Genomic DNA, 21,664 nt, shown 5'->3' with positions numbered 1-21,664 from the left:
AGACCAAGCATTGTTTTTGGCATATGTTATACATGGTTCACTGACAGCTCGGTATAATGCCAGCAGCTGGCTGATATAGTAGTTCTTTTTGAGGAGGGCCTCCAGTGCAGTTTTCCCTAGGTGCGGGAGTTGGTGATACTCCTTCACTAGGTGTTTTCCTATAGAGGACGGGACAAAGATGTGTCCATTTGGCATGACCCACCATCCCTCTTTGCTTAGTGTTCCCCCTTCTGTCAAGGCCCAACTTCTTTCTTCTATTGTGTATAGGGGCGGGGAGACTTCCCTCTGGGGCGCAAGAGACATCGTGTAGGTAGGAGCTTCGTCTGGGTCACCACAGGTGGCCACTCTGGCTGTTTTGTCAGCCAGGCAATTTCCTTGAGTTGTGGGGTCATCTCCTTTCTGATGTCCCTTACAGGGTAGGATAGCTACCTTGTCTGGCAGCCATACAGCCTCAAGAAGCTTTAGTATTTCTTCCTTGTTTTTGATAGTTTTCCCTGTAGCAGTACTGAGGCCTCTTTCTTTATAGATGGCCCCGTGTACTTGCACAGTAGTAAAGACATACCAGGAATCAGTGTAGATGTTAACTCGTTTACCTTTGCTAAGGATGAGGGCTCGGGTTAAGGCATACAGTTCAACCCATTGTGCCGACCATCCTTTCAGCAAGGCCTTGGCTTCCAGAACTTTGGTGGTTGTGGTTGCTGCATATCCTGCTCTTTGGCTGCCCTCTTGTAAATAGCTGCTCCCATCACTGAACGGGGTGACCTCCAGGCTTGTTATAGCCTGGTCTTGGAGGTCCAGGCAGCTGGTGTAGACTTCATCCTCTCGGGTGTTCATGAAGGACATAACCATGTGTGGGACCTTAACATTAAATGTTTGTCCCAAGGTGAGTTTGTCTGCCTCCTTGACGAGCAAGACTGTGGCTGCCAGCACTCTAAGGCACAGTGGCCATCCTGCAGCCACAGGATCAAGTTTTTTTGACAGGTAGACCACTGGCTGTTGCCAAGGCCCCATGTTCTGAGTGAGCACACCAAGGGCTATTTTGTCCTTTTCATGTATGAAGAGGTTAAAGGGCCTTTCTATGTCGGGCAAACCCAGCGCCGGGGCTCATCCTAGAGCCAACTTTATTTCTGTGAAAGTGTCCTTTGCCTCCTCAGTCCATGCGAAGGGCTCCTGGTCTGGCCCTCCCAACAGGTCATAGAAGGGCCTCACTATGGCTGAGAATCTGGGAATCCAAATGCAACAGAACCCTGTAGCCCCTAAAAATTCATGCAAGCCTCATTTTGTTTGGGGCTTGGTGATAACTTTCTTCCTTTCCGGTCCTAGTTCTCTTTTTCCTATTGTGAGGAGGAAGCCTAAGTATTGGACCTGCTGCTAACAAATCTGTGCCTTTTTCCAAGAGGCCTGATACCCCGAATAGGATAGGAGCTGCAGGAGTAGGAGGAGCTGCAGCTTGGTACCTTTCATACAGTCTTCTTGGGTGTCGCTGGCAAGGAGGAGGTCATCTACATGTTGGAGGAGGACACACCTTGTGGTTTCCTTCAGAAAGTCAGCGAGGTCTGCAGCAAGTGCTTCCCCAAAAAGAGTGGGTGAGTTCTTGAAACCTTGGGGAAGTGGTGTCCAGGTCAGCTGCCTCTGGCGCCCTGTAACGGGCTCGGTCCATTCAAAGGCAAACAGAGGTTGACTTTGAGGAGCCAGGCAGAGGCAGAAGAAAGCATCCTTTAGGTTGAGGCATGTACACCATCTGGCTGACCCCAGAATTTGGCTGAGGAGAGTATATGGGTTCGGAACCACTGGGTTTAAGGAAAAAGTCACTTTGTTAATGGCCCTCAATTCCTCTACTGGTCGGTATCCTCCTCCTGGCTTCTTGACTGGCAAGAGCAGGGTATTCCAAGCCGATTGGCACTCAGTTAGAATACCTGCTTCTCTAAGCTTGGTCAGGTGGTCTTGTATACCCATTCTAGCCTCGAGTGGAAGGGGGTACTGCCTTTGTCTCTGAGGTTGGGCTCCAGGGATCAGGTCAACAATGATGGGGGCCTGACTCCAAGCTAGTCCAGGTGGGTTATCTTCAGCCCATACGGAGGGGAATGTAAGCCTGAATTCTGAGGGGCTACAGGTAAGGCCTGGGCGCAGAATAGTCTCTATTCTTCTTCTCTTGGCAGGGTAATCGCCAAGACCAGGGTTTCTTTCTGCCTTGGGTTTAATTGGAGGCTAATGTGTCCAGTGGGTTCAAAAGTTTTCTGGGCCCCACGTTTGGAGGGCAGATCCTGGCCCAGGAGAGGAATCAGGCAGTCAGGTAAGTAGAGGAACTCATGCCAGACCTTGTGAACCCCCAAGTTCACATTGTCGATCTTGACAGAAGGGCTGTTGCATCGCCCGTGTCCCAGTAGCCCCAAGTATGGTTGCTGTCTTTTGGCTTAAGGGTGCCACCGGGGGAGTAACAGCAGAGTATTCAGCCACAGTGTCAGCCATGAAAGTTATTGTTTGGCCCCCTACCTTCATTTCGACTGTGGACTCATGGGGGCCAAGAGAGAAAGAGCCTGGTCCTCCTCAGTCCGATTCTACCCCAGCCAGACCAACGAGATTCTCGCCTTGAGGTTCCTCCCCATATCGGCTGGGTTTTGAGGGCCCCTTCAGATTTGGACATTCATTCTTCCAGTGTCCCTTCTCTGCAGTAGGCACATTGATACCTTGCTAAGGAGGCTCTGGACTTCCCCCTTCTGGTGGTTGGGGTCATCCTGTCTTCGCAGTGTCTGTTTCTTTTAGTGCTGCTGAGAGAAGGGTGGCCTTTTTTTAGTCTTCTCTCCCCTTCTCTTTCAGTTGTGACTTCTCTGTTCATGAAAACTTTATTGGCAACCTCTATCAGCTGAGTGATATTCATCCCGGCAAAGCCTCCAACTTCTGGAGTTTTCTTCTGATATCTGGGGCAGCCTGTGCCACAAAAGAGGTATTTACCATCTGTCAACTTTCTGGTGCCTCAGGGTCAAACAGGGTATATACACAGTATGCTTCACATAATCTTTCATAGTAGTCTCTGGGAGACTCCCCAGGGTGCTGTGTGACTGATGATATTTTAGTCATGTTCATAGGCTTTTTGGCTCCAGCTCGGACTCCCTGGAGGAGAGTTTCCTGGTATCATCAGATGTGGGCCTGTCCTTCTTCTGTGGTGAAATCCCATGTTGGGAATTCTTCAGATGGGGCAGCTTGAGCCTAGATAGCAGGGTCATTAATCCCCGGAGGTGAGTGATCTTCTAGGTATTGTTGTGTTACTATCATTCTTCTTCTTCTTTCTTCTGTATTAAACAGAGTCAGTTGGTAGGTCTGGAAGAGGGACTCCATCAAGTCGACCATTGCTTGTGGCTTTTCAGAGTATGTGGAGTGTTGTGTTCCCAATTGAGAAGGTCAGGTGTAGAGAAAGGTTGGGCTGGACTGTTCCGTCCTCATTCTGTCTTTCAGGCTCTCTTGTCTCCCTTACAGGGATTTGGAGAGCATTAGGTTTGGGTCTGGGGCACAGTCTGGCTGCTGGCCCCCATGGGGGAGGGTTCTCCAGGTCCAAGAGGGGCAGGGAGATGGGCAGCGCCCCCTGCTGTGGCGGCAGGCAGCGTTGTCCCAGCGACTGAGGCTATGGCAAAGAGACAGATGGGGGGAGAGTTTCAAGCTCAGCGGGAGAGGGGAGGGAGCTTGGCGAGTCATAAGGAGGTGGAAATACAATATCTTCCTCCCCATCTCCTTTAAATATTAGGGGAGTGGTGGGTCGCTTCTTTGGCTCCCTGGTGAGCCTCCGGATAAAGTGGCTAAAACCTTTGCCTGGATCTGCTTGCTAGCGATGAACTGCACACAAGGCAGGGGATTTGGGGCAATTTCAAGCCGGGAGTCGAGGTATGGAAATTGATCAGAGTGGCCTGGGTTCCCAATGACTATCAGCCAAACCCAATGCACTATTTGAGCATCTAATGTCCCTTCTGGAAGCCATCCTACATTGAATATGGGCCATTCTAGTTCACAAAAGGTCCTTAACTTCCTGGGTGTCATGTTCACCCTGTAATCGCCTGAAAATCCCTTTTTAAAATTTTTAAGCATGACCTCTAAAATCATAGGCTTACTCTGTTTTGATCCCATTATTAATTTCTTTCTTGTGTTCAGAGTCGCAAAGAAATACGAAAGAAGGGTATCCCCTCGGATGAGAGGACCAATCAGATACTCCTCTGGTCACGTTCCCAAGGGAAACTTTAGGTAAGGTTTGGCCATAACAGACTCAGCTTTGTGACTTGCGATCGGAACCTGATCCAATACTGCCCTAGACCTTATACACTCACCACGACACAGGAGAGCCCATTCAGACTCCATAGACTTTTGGGAACCTTCAGGGTGCCCATCCATGGAGCCACAAACTTGAATTCAACTGGCAAGCCTGGACGAGACGCACATTCTCTCTCTCTCTCTCTCTCTCTCTCTCTCTCTCACACACACGCACACACACACACACACACACACACACACACACACTCCAGGGTCTATTACATTCCCTCCTGCAAAATTCTCCACCTGTGAGACCTATTAAGGCCTCTGGGGATTGATCAGGTCCCCCTTTTGGGTGGGCCTGATTTCTTTGGGGCCCCGGCCTTACTAGTTCCAATGTCGGGTCCAGGTCCTCACCTACCAGGTCTGAGTCCGACAGGAACAACAGAGCAGGGCCAGCCCGAGACAACCGAGAAGGAGACTGCCAAAATTCAGGCAGGGCGTGCCTTCTCCCTTGCAATCCCTCACTCCATCACTGCCTCACTGTTCTCCCAAACCGGTGGCAACAATGGGCCACCGAGGTTGGGTTTCCTGGTCAGGGAACCAAGTATGTTATGGAACCAGGCTGGAACGCTGGCAGAAAAACCAAGCGGTGCTCGGAGATCTTGGTGGATTGGAGATTTATTTAACACCGGCAGGCTCAGAGGAGACTGTTTCTCCAAAGGTCTGAGCCCCGGATGCAAGTAATTTACAGCCATCAGCTTCCCTATCTGTGGGGATTTTCGCACGTGCAGCAAAGGAAGAAGAACCCGGAGGAGGTCTCTAAGCTAGAGACCAGAGTCTGTTTTAGCCCTGTAGGCCTTCTTTGGCGTACTTTATTTACTTCTCCAACAGGTCAAGTGCTTGACTCTTGATTTCGGTTCAGGTCATGATCTCACAGTTGTGAGATGGAACCCCGAGACTGGCTCTACACTGACTGCTTGAGATTCTCTCACTCCCTCTCCCTCTGCCCCTCCCCTGCTTGCATGTGCATGCTCTCTCTCTCTCAAATAAAAAAAAATTAAATTAAATTTTTAAAAAGGCTTTTTTTGTTAAAAAAATATTTGCAACATGAATAACAGTCTAAAGGCTAAAATTCTTGAGAAGTCATATTAAGAAGTCAAAGAACCTGAAGGTATAGGGGTGCATGTGTGTGTGTGTGTGTGTGTGTGTGTGTGTGTGTGTGTGTTTTCAGGGAGAGATTTTAAAGAATTGACTCATGTGATTGTAGAGGTTGGCAATCCAATCCTCAGGGAAGGCTGCCAGAGATCCCAGGGAAGGGTGGATGTTGCCATTTGAGTCTGAAGGCAGTCCACTGGCAGAGCTCCTTCTGCTCAGATGTCTTGCCTTTTTTTCCCTGGAGGCCTTCAGTTGAAAAGATATGGCCCACTCACATTATCTCGGATAATCTGCTTTACTCAAAGACTACTAACTTAAATGTTAATCAATCTTATAAAATGCTTTCACCCACAACATCTAGAATAATGTTTAACCAAAATTCCGGGCTTCAGTGGCCCAGCTAAGTTGACATAAAAAAAGTAATCATCTCAGTTTCTTTCTCAGATTACAGTTCTGAGCTGAATAGCAGCTCTGCTCCTCAGGGTCCCCCAGGGCCCCAGGCTCCTTTCCTCAAGTTGTCACCCTCCCGTTGGGCACTGCTCTGTCATAGCTGAGCTGTTGCACAGCCAGATTCTAGGCAGCTTGAAGAGGACACATCCACTCTTTGCAGAGCTCAGCAGATGCAGAAGACCTTCTATCCCAGGTCTATTGATGGGAATTACATCATAAGGACATACCTAACTGCAAGGCAGCCTGGGAAATGTAGTCCAGCTCAGCACCTGGCCCAGCTACATCCAGGAGAGAATGGATTTTACTTGAAGTGAGCAGTCTCCACTATTACCTCCCTATAATAAGGAAATACAGGGCGCTTGCTTGGGGGCTCATTCAGTTAAGCATCCGACTCTTGATTTCAGCTCAGGTCATGAACCAGGGTCATGGGATCAAGCCCTATGTTGGGCTCCACATTGGGTGTGGAGCCTGCTGAAGATTCTCTCTCTCACTCCTTCTATCCTTGCAGTTCCTATACTCATGCTCGCTACTTCTCTCTTTCTCTGTCTCTAAAATTAAAAAAAAAAATTTTTTTTAATGAAATATCAATCAAGCCCATGAAACACTTTTCCTTATTTTCTTTTTCCTATCAGATTGGCAAAAATGTTTAAGTTAGGCAATAGCCAGTTGTATGTATCAATCAGGAGGGTTCTCACTCTACAGCAACAGCCACTTTAAATACAAATGGATTTTTAAAGATTCTTTTTCCTTTTTTAAAAAAATGTTTATTTACTTATTTTTGAGAGAGAGAAAGCAAAGGGGGGCTGAGAAAGAGGGAGCAGGGAACATGAAGTATGATCTGCACTGTTAGTGCAAAGCCCAATGTGGAGCTTGAATTCATGAACTGAGAGATCATGACCTGAGCCAAAGTCAGTCACTTAACCAACTGAGCCACCCAGGTGCCCCTAAATAAAAATGGATTTTATTTTGAAGACCACTCCTAGAATCTTAAGGATGCTAGAAGAACAGGCTGGGAAAATGGCAGGGGTCAAGAGGCCTCTGCAGACTAGTGGTAATAGAGGCAGGCTTATTCAGACACTACAGCCACCATGGGACACTGGTCCATAGGGCACTGATGCCACAACTGGACCAGGCCACAGCCAGGCAATGCCACCAGCACCATCACGGCATACCCTCTTCTAGACCTGGCTCTGGATACCCACCCTGGAATGCTCTGCCCAAGTGTCACCACACCCACTTCCAGGGCCTGTGTGAACCTGTCCCCCTGATCTGGGGGCATCCCTTTTCCCTGCCCACTGGCCCGAGGGGGACCAAGTGTGCTTGTTTGTGTGCTGGGGTTGGGGAGGTTAAGTGTGGACCTTGGACCTGCAGGCTGGGTATACGGCAGCCTGCATTTCAGAGCATTTTGCTAGTTTCTATCAAAATCTCAAATGCACAGAGCCAGCAGTTCCTCTGCTAGGAATCTTCCATTTGTTGCAGAAAAGAACATAGTCTTAGTGGAAAAGCAACTGGTGAAACTGTATGCATAGAAAAGTAGGAAAGCCTAGTTGTTAACATGCAGGTGCTAGAGGTAGGCTTAAACCCTGACTCTGTCATTAGCAGCTGTGTGATTCTGCGCAAGCGACTTAACCTCTGTGCCTCAGACTCCTCACCTGAAAAGTGGAGATGGTAGCAATAAACCTCACAGAGTTTCAGGAGGACTAAATTGAGTTCATATATGTAAAGTGCTGAGCCCAGTGTTTGGTATTTGGTAAACATTCATCATCCATTAGCTTTTCTTATGATATCCTGACCTCAAATCTGTAAAGAGCAAATTACTATGCACCCATGCATGTTGGTGTGTGTGTTCAACCACTACCAGTGGTTACTTAGAAGTAGGGGGGTATTCGGGGCGCCTGGGTGGCACAGTCGGTTAAGCGTCCGACTTCAGCCAGGTCACGATCTCGCGGTGGTCCGTGAGTTCGAGCCCCGCGTCAGGCTCCGGGCTGATGGCTCAGAGCCTGTTTCTGATTCTGTGTCTCCCTCTCTCTCTGCCCCTCCCCCGTTCATGCTCTGTCTCTCTCTGTCCCAAAAATAAATAAACATTGAAAAAAATTAAAAAAAAAAGAAGTAGGGGGGTATGTAGGGAGGACGGGGGTCAACACAGATGTTCTCCTGTGTTGGGTCCATTCATGGATTCTTTTCCTTTTCTCTAACAAGTATTAACACACGTCAGTAGGTAAGTTATAGGTAGCACGTATACAGATGGTCGACGAGAACTAAGAAGGCAGAGGTGGCCCTGGGACAGGAGGACTCTCCCGGGGGGGAAGCACCCAGCAAGGGGCACCCAGGAGTAGGCCGAGGCATGGTCTAGGGGTGCCTCCCAGCGCAGACCACCACAGCTAGTATTCGCCACTCTCCTTCTTTCCCTCTGCTTGATGTTGGAGGCCAGAAGTCCCCCAAGTAGATAGAATCATTCAGCGAACAGTGGTCTCATCCAAAAATGCACGGCCTTGGGCAAGGGCCAGGGTCCATTAACCCAGCTCGGTGTGAACTGAAGCCCAGGAGCCGTGCAGGCACGGTGGGAATGTGAAAAGAAGACAAGGGATGGAAGTTAGGTACAGGGACACAGGAAACCGGGGTGGGGAGGGCTGGTGGAGCCTACGCCCCAGACCCCTTAGGCCTGGGAGGCAGATGCACGCTTCACATTTCAACATTTCCTCCGGGGCTAGGCTGGGCCCAGGAAACACGCAGGGACGCGATCCTCCTCCCCCCCCCCCCCCACCCCACCCCCACGTCCTCTTGCCCCTCCGGCTCCCTCTTCTTCCTCTTCACCCTCCTTGCTTGCTCTTCTTGCCTCCCCCCTCCCCTTTCTTCCTTTCCTCTCCCCCAACCCGAGCTCCGCACTTTCCCTCTCTCCTCTCTCGCTCTGCCTTGTTCCCCCTCCCTTCCCTGGGCGCCCCGCTCCCCTGCCCCGGAAGCCCGGTCCGCGGCCGGGGGCAGAGCGGGGTGGGGCTGCGGCGCGCACCTGCCCCGCGGCGGCCTCCTGGGTCCGAGAAAGGGCGGGCGGGCGGGTAAGCGGGCCGCCGGCTGGCTGCTGTCGTGCCGGGAAAGGGGCCTGCGCTCCTGCGGCGGGAGGCGCCCTGCGCGGGCCACGCCGGGGACCTGGGGGCCAGGTCCTCCCGCCTGCCTGGCTGGAGGGGTGGGGCACCACGGGGTGCAGGCGTGCGTCTCTTCCTGCCCCGAGTCTCTGCGAAGGGGTTCCGCAGCCGGCCGGTGGGGGAAGCGGGGGGGGGGGGGCGGCGGAGCGGGGACCGCCTTGCCTCGGAGGCCGAGCGCTCGGCGCCCTCCAAATCCGCACTTCTTCAGATTGGGCAGCTCCCTGCTCCGGGACGTCGTCCCCGCCACCCCTCCCTGCCCCCTAGTGTCAGCCGCCTGCCTCCGCATCCGGGAGTCCCCGCCTTTGAGTCTGCCTTCTGGCCTGACATTTCTTTGACACCTGGCCCGTCCCGACCCCCAGACCCCTGCCAAGACCAGCTGCCTTGGTGTGGGATCCCTGGCTCAGCTCGGGGGGAGCCTTGAGGGACTGATGCCCGGACGCCCCTTAGCCTCTCTGCTTCTGTGGCAGTCTGCCTGCCAGTGGCCCTGCCGAGGGCTACCCTGCTGCCCACCTTGCACCCTAGCAGTCCCTGCATGGCCGCTTCTGTGGGCTGCGCACAGGTCACTGGCAAGGGAGCATGGAGATGACAGGGCCTTCCAGATGTCAGCCCTTAGGTCTCCCCACAGCAGTCTCCCACACATGGGCAGATAATGTCAGGGGGCCCTGCTTGCATTCTTGCACTGCCAGGCCTTGTCCTGTGCACTCCACTAGCGACACAGGTGGGCATCACAGTCTGCTGTCCCCTAACACTGTGAACTCTCTTGCTTTGGAGCTCCTGCTGGTGCTGGCTACCCCTTGGTCACCTAACCAAGTGATTCACCTTATCCCAGAAGCTTTCGGAGTTGCTCACTGAAACACTTGGTTCCCATTGCACAGTGTGCATCCTTCAGTGCCCATGTTGGGCCCTGGCCTGTCTGCTGCCCTTGGGAGGCCGGCCTCTGTGAACGCTGGGGCTAAGGGGAGCTTCTCATCTGGGAAACAGGGGGCTTGGAGGTGGCTTAGAGACTGTAGCACCAGCAGCCACCAGGTTTGAGATTTTACAGTGGGAAGCTGCATTAACTACATCATTGCTCATGCACGGCTGAGTGTGTGTCCAGCAGCAGCACACCAGCACAGTGAGGTCTGGGGCCACCCCCTCCATTAGGCTGAATCCAGATCCGTGGGGCTCAACTGACCAGCCAGAGTTTGCTTCTCACCCCAGGCTTGTAGAAGGACTGACATTAGCTCATGAGCCCTCCACACTGAAAAGGACAGTTAGTGGCTTGGAAGCCTCTCACAGTGGGAGGACATGGTGGCAGGTCATGGGCAAGAAGGGAGAGCTAGGGGAGGTCATTTGTTTAAAAGCAACATTTTTCAGCACCTGGGGAGGAAGAAGCTCTGGGCACTGCTCTCGGGCATCCAGGTTTCAGGTCAGCCAGAGTTACAGACAAGGGGGCCATCCTTCCTCTGTCATAGCTCTCTCCAGAGCAGGTAGGAACAAGAGGGTCCCACCAGGCCACTCCAGGCAGGCCCTCAGCCAATCAGCACGCAGGTCAATCAAGCATTGGTGCTCCAGAGTAAAAAGAACCTTTTTTTTTTTTTTTTTAAGTAGGCTTCATGCCCAGCACAGAACCTAACACAGGTCTTGAGCTCACAACCCTGAGATCAAGACCTGAGCTGAGATCAAGAGTCAGATGCTTAACCGACTGACCCAGCTGGGTCTCCCCCAGAGTGAAAATAATCTTAAACTCGTTGGGCACAGGACTCCCACTCTCCTCACTATCCCACCTGCAGACCCCTTGTTTTGAAAACTTTTACATATTAAATGAATGGCAATTAAATAGGAAAAATCAACTTGACTTCTGAGTATGACCTTTATGGAGTTGAGTAGGGAGTTCTAGAGGCCCCTCAGAGAAGGGAGAACTGGGCCCCCTTCCATTGCCCTCCAGGATACTTCCCATATATTGTGCACCTGCCGGGGTGCATTCTGACATCCTGTTTGCCAATAAACAAAGGGCTGCCAGTTCCTGCCAATTCTTACCCTCAGTGACAATGCAGGCCACACAAAGGTCTACAGCTGGCTCTAAGTCTCAAGGACTTCAGACAACTTCTCAAACACAAAACCCTGTGCCTCTCCAGTACACTCAAGGTATCAAGGAAAGCAGGGTGGACAGAGGCCCTGCTCGTTTGGTTATGAGAAAGATTTCAACTTAGTTTCACTTGGTTTTTATTTGACTCTTTGGTCCCAGGCCATGTTATCGCCTTTTAGAATCTTCCTTCCTCCCTGTACACTCCAGCTGAGGTTCAGAAGTTGTCAGAGAAACCGACATTGGATAATAAGACCTGGAAGGGCCTTTTTCATGAAGAAATTTTTCTTTAATGTCTGTTTATGGCTGGGCGCTGTCTGTGGGTTTATGTAGCAACATCTGATTAAAAGATGCCCCAGCATATCCTGGGGCAATAGACAAATAATTGCAGTGCTTAATTTTCCCATGTGATGATTAATGAAAGAATTGCTCATTTTGTATGTGTGGGAAAGAGGCAACGTTAATATACTTGGACTCGAAAACTTTTCAATATTGCTGTCCTGACAATGTGACACAGCGCTGGTTGTCCTCGCCATGGTTACTCCAGGCGTTTGAAAACAGAACAAGCTTTTGGTGCCAAACAGCTCCACGGGGCGTGGAGGCAGGTATTGCCGGCCTGTTATGTAACCTAACACACATACATGGCAGAACAAATATTTCTTCCCCAAACATTAGATAAACAATACACCCCATAGATGAAGATCATTTGTCATTAAAGCTATCACCTTAACTAATGCCTTAGACCTGCTGCAAGGCTTTTCTCAAATAAGAGAAGAAAATATTCCTAACTCTACTGGTTCTCATACGGAACTTTTCCTGCCTCTGACCATGTGGGGGGATCAAAAGGGCCTAACCAAGGAGACAGGAGAATGTTTAGTAGTGAATTTGGCTACTACTTGGCTATGTTACATTGCAGAACTCACTGTCCGTCTCTGAGTCTCAGTTGCTTTATATGTTAATAGGGAGAAGAATAATTTTCCTTCCTTCCCTCCTTCCTTCCCTCCTTTCTTCCTTCCTTTCTTCCTTCTTCCCCTTCTCTTTCTTTTCCTTTTCCTTCCCTTTCTTCTTTTTCCTTTCATTTTTTATTATGAAAAACTTTGACTCCAGACATAAATGTAGAGAAAATAGGAAAATAAGCCTTCATATACTCCTCTCCAGCTTCAACAATGATCACCTCCACCCACTCCACTCTCAGCTTATTTTGAAGCTAGTCCCTAAACATCAGTGATTTCATCTGTAAATATTTAAGAATTACATTGCTTATCTATTGCTGTTGTCTAGTTGCTGAAGCAGCAAGAATCTATCAGATTATGATTCTGTGGGTTGTTGATTTGGGCTGGGACCAGCCAAATGGTTCTTCTGTTGGATTTGTTTGGGTCTCTTGTGCAGATGAAGTTAGCTTGTGACTTGGTTGGGCTTGGACAGCCTTTGATGCACTCACTCACATGTCTGGCAGTTGGCTAAGGTTCCTCAGTTGTCTACATGGCCTCTCCAGCAGACTAGCTCGGGCTTGCCCCCGTGGTGGCAGCATTCCGAGAGTTTCCAATGGCAAGAGAGAGCAAGCCCCAATGTGCAAGTACTTTTCAAGCCTCTGCTTGTGTCATGTTTGCTAATGTCCTATTTTCCAAAACAAGTCATGTAGCCAAGCCTGCAATCAAAGTGGGAGAGGGGGTAGAAATGTACAAGGACATAGAAACGAGAGGAGTAATTCACTGGGGACCATTATACAACAGGAATATATTCCTAAAACAGAAACCCCCCTTTTTAACATAGACACAATCCCATTGTCACACCCTACAAAATCAACTACCTGTTTTAATATTGACAATATCCACTCAATTTCTCAAGTTCTCCAATTGTCAAATAATTATTTCTGTTTTTGTTGTTGTTACTTGTTTACAGTTGGTTTGTTTGAATCCAGATCCAAATAAGCCCATGCTCTGTATTTAGAAAAGTTTAAGTCTGTTTAAATCTGTAGATTCTCTGTTCTCTCTCTCTCTCTCTCTCTCTCTCTCTCTCTCTTTTTAATGTTACCATACTTTATTGAAGAACTTGGTCTGATTTTCCTTTTTCTGAAGAATTTCACATATTCTGGATTATGTTGTTTGCTTCCCCTGGTGCCATTTAACATGTTCTTCTGTCCCCTGTACTTCCTGTTAGATCCAGGTAGTTAGATCAAGAGAACCCATCAGACTCAAATGGAAGTTGTTTTAGCAATGTGTCATAGATGATGTGATGCATTTCCACCAGCAGATACACAATGTCTGGCTATATCTCTCTTAGTGATGTTAAGATTAACTAGGGGATTCAACATGTGTTTTCAACATGACCCATCAGATTTCATTCAATGATTGTAGTCTGTGATAGTCATGGCCTTCATCCATTATTTCATTGGGGATTACAATGTGAGATATTCTAATTCTATCATTCTATTATACCTCTGCATGTATGAATAAGGATGATAACAGTTCCATTTGTGAGGGTTTTTTTTTCCAGTAGTGTTGACATACAATATAAATTTAAGGTATATGCATTAATGACTTGACTTACACATATCATTAAATTATTACCACTGTAAATTTAATTATCATCCATCATCTCATATCAATACAAAAAAAATTTTTAGAAATGTTTTTCTTGTGATAAGAACTCTTAGGATCTACTGTCTTCACAAATTTTATATACATCATTTAGCAGTGTTTGCTATAGTTGTGTAGTACATTACATCTCTCTTTCATGAGTTTCAAAATCATTTTAGTAGGGCTTAAAAAACCAAAATGTGACACCAAAAGCATAGGAAACAAATGAAAACGTAGATAAATTGAACTATGTCAAACTTAAAATTTTTCATGCATCAAAAGACACAATCGACAGAGTGAAAAAGTAACCCACAGAATGGAAAAAAAAATATTTGCAAATCACATATCTGATAAAGGGGTAATATCCAGAATACATAAAGAGCTCCTATAATTCAACAACAAAAAAACAAACAACCTGATTAAAAAATGGGCAGAAGACTTGAATACACATTTCTTCAAAGCAGATTAACAAATGGCCCATAAGCATGTGAAAGGTGCTCAGTATCACTAAACCTTAGGGAAATGCAAATGAAAGCCAATTGAGATGCCACCTCACACCCCTTGAGATGGTTACTATCAACAAAACAGAATATAACAAGTGTTAGCAAGAATGTGCAGAAACTGGGACTTTTATACAGTGTTGGGGGGAGTGCAAAGTGGTGCAGCTGCTGTAGAAAACAGAATAAAAAGGTTAAGTATTGTTTGTAACCATTGTTTAGCTTGATGTGTGTAAATGTACTCTTTTACAGTGTGAAATATATTTATCATCAAAAAAGTTTGACAAGCCCCGGATTGATTAATACCAACTGTTCCTTTGAGCACCAAATTCTGTAATCCTGAGAAACATGCCTTTGGCTTTGAGGTCAAGCCCACCTCTTCCAATGGTGATGTTCTCAGGCATCAGTGGCTCACCTTCCTTGATATTCACCTGTCTCTAAGGCAGGTGACAGTGGAAGCAACAAGACCTAAAAAGCCTCACTCTCTGGCAGGCCCTTTCTGGTCAGTGGTTTTATGTTAGTATCTACGTTTATCTGCTTCCAGAAGCTCCCTCACCTCTGCTGGTTCATAAATACTGCTGGAGCTACATTCTGAGCATGCCCAGAGAGCCCTGGATGGCCAGCAGTGTTCACCCTCTGAAACCCCACTCAGAGCTCAGTTGGTGGCCACAATGTCCTACTGACTAATCTGAAGTATTTTCAAGATTCTTCAGGGTTATACTGGCTTCACCAAGCCTTTTATGGAGGCTTAGTCACCCCCATGGAAATAGTTTCCATGTGGAGCCTGCAAAATTCTTATAACACTGAGGGTTGCCTGTCCCCACATGATTGCTTTTCTGGCACCAGATCCATTGGGAGAGCAGGGCTCCCAAGGAGGACTCAAAAGGGGCTCAGTTGTGCTTTCCTGTGATTGGTTCAAGGTAGACACTTTACCCCAAGACCCAGAAAAGTAGCATTTCAGGGAAGTGTTTCCCTTAGTAATGAGAAAAGTACACCATTTCCTTCCCATGAGGGTCCTGTGGAGTGTGACATGTTGAGGGTACAGCCCCCAGGATCCCCAGAGGAGAATTTGGAATGTGCTGAGGGGGCCTAGCAGATGATGGGAGAGACCTGCTCTCAGATGGCAGATTGCATGGCTGAGCCCTGACAATCACCTGCAGCTGCTCCCTCAAGTTTCTCATGGAGGGGTGTCCCTTCACCAACACCACCCATAACCAGATGTTCTGAGGCTTACAGCCAAAGGCATCTGGCTGAGAGTGTCCTCTTTGTTTGTAGAAGGACACAGGCAGGGACCAAGTTGGAGGCCTCTGGTAGCCCCCACACTGTTCCCACTTTGGGAGCTCCAAAGTGGGATTTGGTGACTGTTAGACACATGTGGGGAGGGAGGATGCCCCATCCATTGCAGTGTCCATAACAGTGGGGATGAGAGACAGTGGTGTGGGCTGCTTATTTTGTAATTACCAAAGGGGAAGAGGCTCTCCAAAAACTAGGGAAGTTGTAATACTTCCAGCCAATCCGTTGTTTTGGCCTGAGCACCCACACTCCATCATGATTTTGTTGACATTCATGCTGTCACCTGATCAGCTCCATTAAGGCTTCACTGACTTTCATTCTCTCAGGTGCATCATTCATGCAGTAGTAAAATTCTGAAGTCCTTGCAAGTAAATTCAGTTGAAGTACACAATTTTCCTGTACACAATGTAGAAATTATTCTCTAGAATATAACTGCACCATCTTAGGTCTTAATGATCATTTAGCTAGGGTGGTTCCAGGTTTTGTAAGGTCTGAAGTTTATACAGTTGTAAGATCCTTTTAAGAATTAAATGTAGGGGCACCTAGGTGGCTCAGTCGGTGAAGCGTCCAAGTTTGGTTTAGGTCATGATCTCGCGGTGTGTGAGTTTGAGCCCCTCGTAGGGCTCTGTGCTGACAGCTCGGAGCCTGAAGCCTGCTTCAGATTCTGTGTCTCCCTCTCTCTCTGCCCCTCCCCCCACTCGTACTCTGTTTCTCTTTCTCTCTCAAAAATACATAAACATTAAAAAATTAGAAAAAAAGAATTAAATGTAAATACAAAATTAGGTAAAAAGTGAATATTTAGAATGAGAAAATAAATCACAACAAATTACAAACTTTAAAGTGCTGAGAAATACCATAAACATCATAAATCCAGAAATATAACAGAGTTTTTTATTAATTAACTGCCTGACATAATTACATATACTTGTTTTCTTACCTTTTTGGTTGGACTCTTTGATCATTTTTTTATGCGGCAGGTTTTTTTGTCATAGTTTACACAAAATGTGTAAAAAGGCAATTCAATTTTTTTTAATGTTTATTTATTTTGAGAGAGAGTGTGTGTACACAAGTGGGGGAGGGACAGAGAAAAGGAGAGACAGAATCCCAAGCATGCTTCACCCTGTCAGCACACAGCCATCATGGGGCTCATTCTCACAAACTATGAGATCACGACCTGAGCTCAAATCAGGAGTTGGATGCTTAACTGACTGAGGAACCCAGGCACTCCGACAATTCAATCTTTTATCTGGCACTGACGTCAGCAACTTTTTCTGAAAGAACCAAACAGTAAATGTATCAGACTTTATGGGTGGAAGGATCTTTGTCACAACTACTCAACTCTGCCATTGTATCATGAAAGCAACTCTAGATGATATGTAAACCAATGAGCATGGTTGGATTTTAATAAGACTTTCTTTACAAAAATGAGCACCAACCTGGAGAGTGACATTAGCAAGATGGTGAAATAAGAAACCCTAGACTTGGTTCTCCTACAGACACAATGACTTAGTAACAATACATAGCCCAAGAAGTCTTTATTAGAACTCTAGAAACCAGCTAGGAAGTCATGTGCCTAGCACTCTAGGCAAGCTGAAAGTTAAGAACAGTTGCACTGAAACAGGCAAGAAAAGCCACTTCACTTAAACCACATCAACTCCTCCCCCAAACCAACACAGCTCACTATCAAGAGAAAGTTCCCAACTTGAAGGTTCTTCCCTGAGAGGGAAAGAGAAGAATGGGACATATATCCAATATTCTGGCTTTTCAGAGGGTTTATGTTTTACCTGACATGGAGAACTGAGATACCTTGGGTGCCTGGGGGCTCCTGAGAACAAAAAAGAACTCAGTGGCTTGTGACAGTGCCAGAGTACCTCTCCTACCACAGAGGGATACAGACACAGCTTGTTGTGATCAGGAAAAAATGCCTAGCATGTGGCTTCTCCCTTGGAAGGGAAAGAGAAAAGTGAAACAACATTTCAGTTATGGCAGGAGGAAGGGAGGAGGCTTTCCAAGGAACTAGTTTCTGTCTTGCCTGACTCAGAACACTGATGGAACCAGCATATTTTAGATGTCTGGGGTCACAGAGAACAAAACAAAGATGAGCAACTTAGTCCAACTCCAGAGAACCTGCAGTACTATAGCCAGACACCAGAGGGAGCAAAAGACAACAAGCTTCTGAAAAAGAAACCAGTAAACCAGAAAATTACACACACAAACCTAGAGAAGGCACATCCCCACAAAATGTTTAAGAGGTTCTCAAAATGTCTAGCCAGGCTGATTAGCAAAGATCTTCCCCTCCACAAAGCCAGTCCATAAAGACTAGGAGAGGTGACTGTTCTTTCAACTGCACAAAACACAACAAAATATGCTAAGGCACATGAAGAAACTGGGAAGCATGATCTAATCAAAGGGGAAAACAAATCTCCAGAAACCAACCCTAAAGAAACAGAGATCCATGGATTATCTAACAAAATCAAAGTAATTATCTTTTTAAAACCTCAATACAATGCAAGATAATACAGATAGGCAACTTAAAAAAATCAGGAAAATAATGCATGAATGAAATGAGAATATCAACAAAGAGAAGTTATTAAAAGGAACCAACAGGGGCACCTGGGTGGCTCAGTCATAGTTGGTGGCTCAGTTTCTGTCTTGCCTGACAGGGGCACCTGGGTGGCTCAGTTGTAGCTGGGTTAAGCATCCAGCTTCAGCTCAGGTTATGATCACGGTTTATGAGTTTGAGCCCCACCAGGCTCTGTGCTGACAGTTCAGAGCCTGGAGCCTGCCTCCCACTCTCTCTGCCTCTCTCCCGCTTGTGCTCTGGCTTTCTCCCTCTCAAAAATAAACATTAAAAAAAAGGAACCAACAGAAATTCTAGCACTAGTGGACATCAACAGCAGACTTGATCAAACAGAAGGAAGAGTCAGCAAACTTGAAGACAAGTCATTTGAAATGATCAAGTCAGAGGAACAAAAAGAAAAAAAAGAATGAAAAAAGTAAGCAAAACCTAAGGGACACATGGGACACCATCAAGTGGCCCAATATTCATATTATGGAAGTTCTAAAAGGAGAAGAGGAAGAGAAAGAGTCAGAAAGCGTATTTGAAAAAATAATGGCTGAACACTTCCCAGATCTGAGGAACGGAATGAACGTCCAAATTCAAGAATTTTAAGACTCCAACCAAGATAAATCCAGAGAAGTATACACCATGACACATTATAATCAAACTGTCAAAAGTCAAATCCAAAGAAAGAGTCAATAGAAAAGAGACTCATCACAAACAAGGGAGCTCCCAAAAAATTATCAGCAGATTTCTTAGCATAAATATTACAAGCCAGAAAGGAGATAGATGACATATTCAAAGTGTTGGAAGAAAAAAACTGCTAACCAAAAAGCTACTGATCAAAAAACCTAATGATATTTTTTTTCAGAAATAGAAAAAAAACACTCTGAAATTCACATGGAATCTCAAAATACTCCAAAAATCTTGAGAAAAAATGAATAAAGATAGAGTCCTCACTATTCCAAGTTTCAAAATATATTACAAAGCAGTAGTAATCAAAACAGAATGGTACTGGCATAAAAACAGACATATAGATCAATGGAAGAGAATAAACAGCCCATAGCTAAATCCTTACACATATGGTCAAATAATATTTTAAAAGGACACCAAGACTACAAAATGGGGAAAGGATAGTGTCCTCAATAAATTCTGTTCAGAAAACTGGACATCCAAAGGAATGAAGTTGGTCTTTACCTTACACCATATACAAAAATCAACTCAAAATGGATTAAAGACCTAAATGTAAGACCTCTAACTGTAGAAACACTAGAATAAAACATATCAGAGAAGCCTCATGACACTGGATTTGGTAATGATTTCTTGGATATGATACCAAAAGCATCAACAACAAAAGCAAAGTGAACAAATGTGACTGAAGCAAGCTTAAAAACTTCTGCAGAGCTAAAAAAAAACAATCACCAGAGTTAAAAAATGACCCATTTAATGGGAGAAAATATTTGCAAACTCATATGTCTGATAAAGGCTTAATACCCAGAATATATAAGGAAATCCTACAGTTCAACAACAACAAAGCCAAATAACCCAGTTTAAAAATGGGCAAAGGACTTGAATAAATATGTCTCCAAAGAAGACATACAAATGGCCAAGAAGATTATGAAAAGATACTCAACATCACTAATCAGAGAAAAGCAAATGAAAGCCACAATGAGATTGTGAACCTCATGCTCATTCGAATGGCCACCATCAAAATAAATAAATAAATAAATAAATAACCAAAAAAAAAAAAAAAAAAAAGAACATAACAATTGCTGGTGAGGATGTGGAGAAATTGGAACCTGTATGTACTGTTGGTGGGAATATATAATGGTGGACCTGCTACAGAAAACAGAATAGCATTTCCTCAAAAAATTAAAAATAGAATTACCATATGGTCCAATAATCCCAATTTGATATACAGCCAAAAGATTTAAAAACAAGATCTTGAAGAGATATGTGCACTCTCATGTTCATTGCTATTCACGATAGCAAAGAGGTAAAAGCAGCCTAAATACCCACTGATGGAAGAATAGCTAAAGAAAATGAGGTCTATACATACAATGGAAAACTACTCAGCCTTGAAAAGGAAGAAAATCCTGCCATATGCTGCAACATGGATGAAACTTGAGGACACTGTGCTCAGAGAAAGAAGCCAGTCACAAAAGGACAACTATTGCATGATTTCACCTAGAGGAAGGATCTAAAGCAGTCAGCCTCATAGAAACAGAAAGTATGTGGTTACCAGGGGTTCGGGGTAGGTGGGAATGGAGGGTTCTTGTTCAATGGGTATAGAGTTTCAGTTCTGCAATGTGTAAAAGTTCTCGAAATTTGTTGCACAACAATATGCACATAGTTAACCCTAGCAGACTGTACAGTTAAAAATGGTTATGATGGTAAATTTTATCTTATGGGTTTTACCACAATAAAAAAAAAAACAGGTGATAGTCTGCAGGCCACAGTTTGCTAGATAGTCTAAGCATCAAAAATAGTTTGGTGTTTTGTTTTTTTTTAAGTAGGCTTCACTCCCAGTGCAGAGCCCAACGCTGCGCTTGAACTTATGACCCTGAGATCAAGACCTGAGCTGGGATCAAGAGTCAGATGTTTAAATGACTGAGCCACCCAAGCACCTCAAAAAAGTGTTTTTTTTCTTATTGAAAGTTTAGAATCTTCATCTTCATAATCTGTTGTTATTAATATGTACATTTTCATTAAAATCTTTTTTAATGTTTATTTATTTTTGAAAGAGAAAGAGAGTGAGAATGGGGAAGGGGCAGAGAGGGAGAGAGACACAGATTCCAAAGCAGGCTCCAGGCTCTGAGCTGTCAGCAGAGAGCCCCAAGCAGGGCTGGAACTCACCAACCACAAGATCATGACCTAAGCCAAAGTCAGACGCTTAACCGACTGAGCCACCCAGGCACCCCAATATGTATATTTTTTAGACTCAACTTTGACAACTCCTGTACAGCTTTCTTCCCTATATACACTGTAAGATTTCTGGGCATTTCAAGTTTTCTTGTGCAGAGATTCATCTTAAACACTCTTTGAAATGTGAACTTCTATTTATCAATTTGTCACTATTATTGGCATTTCACTGCCTTGGTGGCAATTTTACATGCTGTTTCAACTGGAGCTATCCAACATTGTCAGGACAAGATCCATGTAAGACACTAAAACATATTCTGATGTGATGTGATGTAAAAATAATGTAACTGAACACACAGATGTCCTCACAGTTTGTAGTTATGCTACAAGGGTGCCCTATGAACACAGCCATTCCAATAAATCCAGTTATTTCAACTCCTGACGATAAGCCCAGCTTTCAGAGAGGCGGTGTCTTGGTGGATACTACCCAGCGTGACTGTGATTCCTTGCCTTTTCCATGAGCCTGGGACCTCCCTAGAGGCCCAGAGGGCCACTGCTTCAAACCAATGATCCAGCCCTGAGCCTCCTACATGCCTGAAGGTAGTCTTTCCCTGGGCCAGACTGGGCAGCCCTTCCCCCCTGCTCATGAGAAAAGAGCACTGAGGCTCATCAGGGGTTGGAAGAGCCTAGGTTAACAACAGCGGGAGGAAAACCAGATAGTGCCAAGCCCCAGCATGGACAGCACAGCTCATGCCACCGTTTTGGCTTGACAACGAACCCCCGGAGTGAACTAGCAATCCCTTTCAACAAGTCTGGTTCCCACG

The sequence above is a fragment of the Felis catus genome, chromosome B3 (genome assembly GCF_018350175.1).
Source record: "Felis catus isolate Fca126 chromosome B3, F.catus_Fca126_mat1.0, whole genome shotgun sequence".
Lineage (NCBI taxonomy): Eukaryota > Metazoa > Chordata > Mammalia > Carnivora > Felidae > Felis > Felis catus.
The sequence above is the reverse complement of the archived record's forward strand: the minus strand, read 5'-3'. Positions refer to the sequence as shown.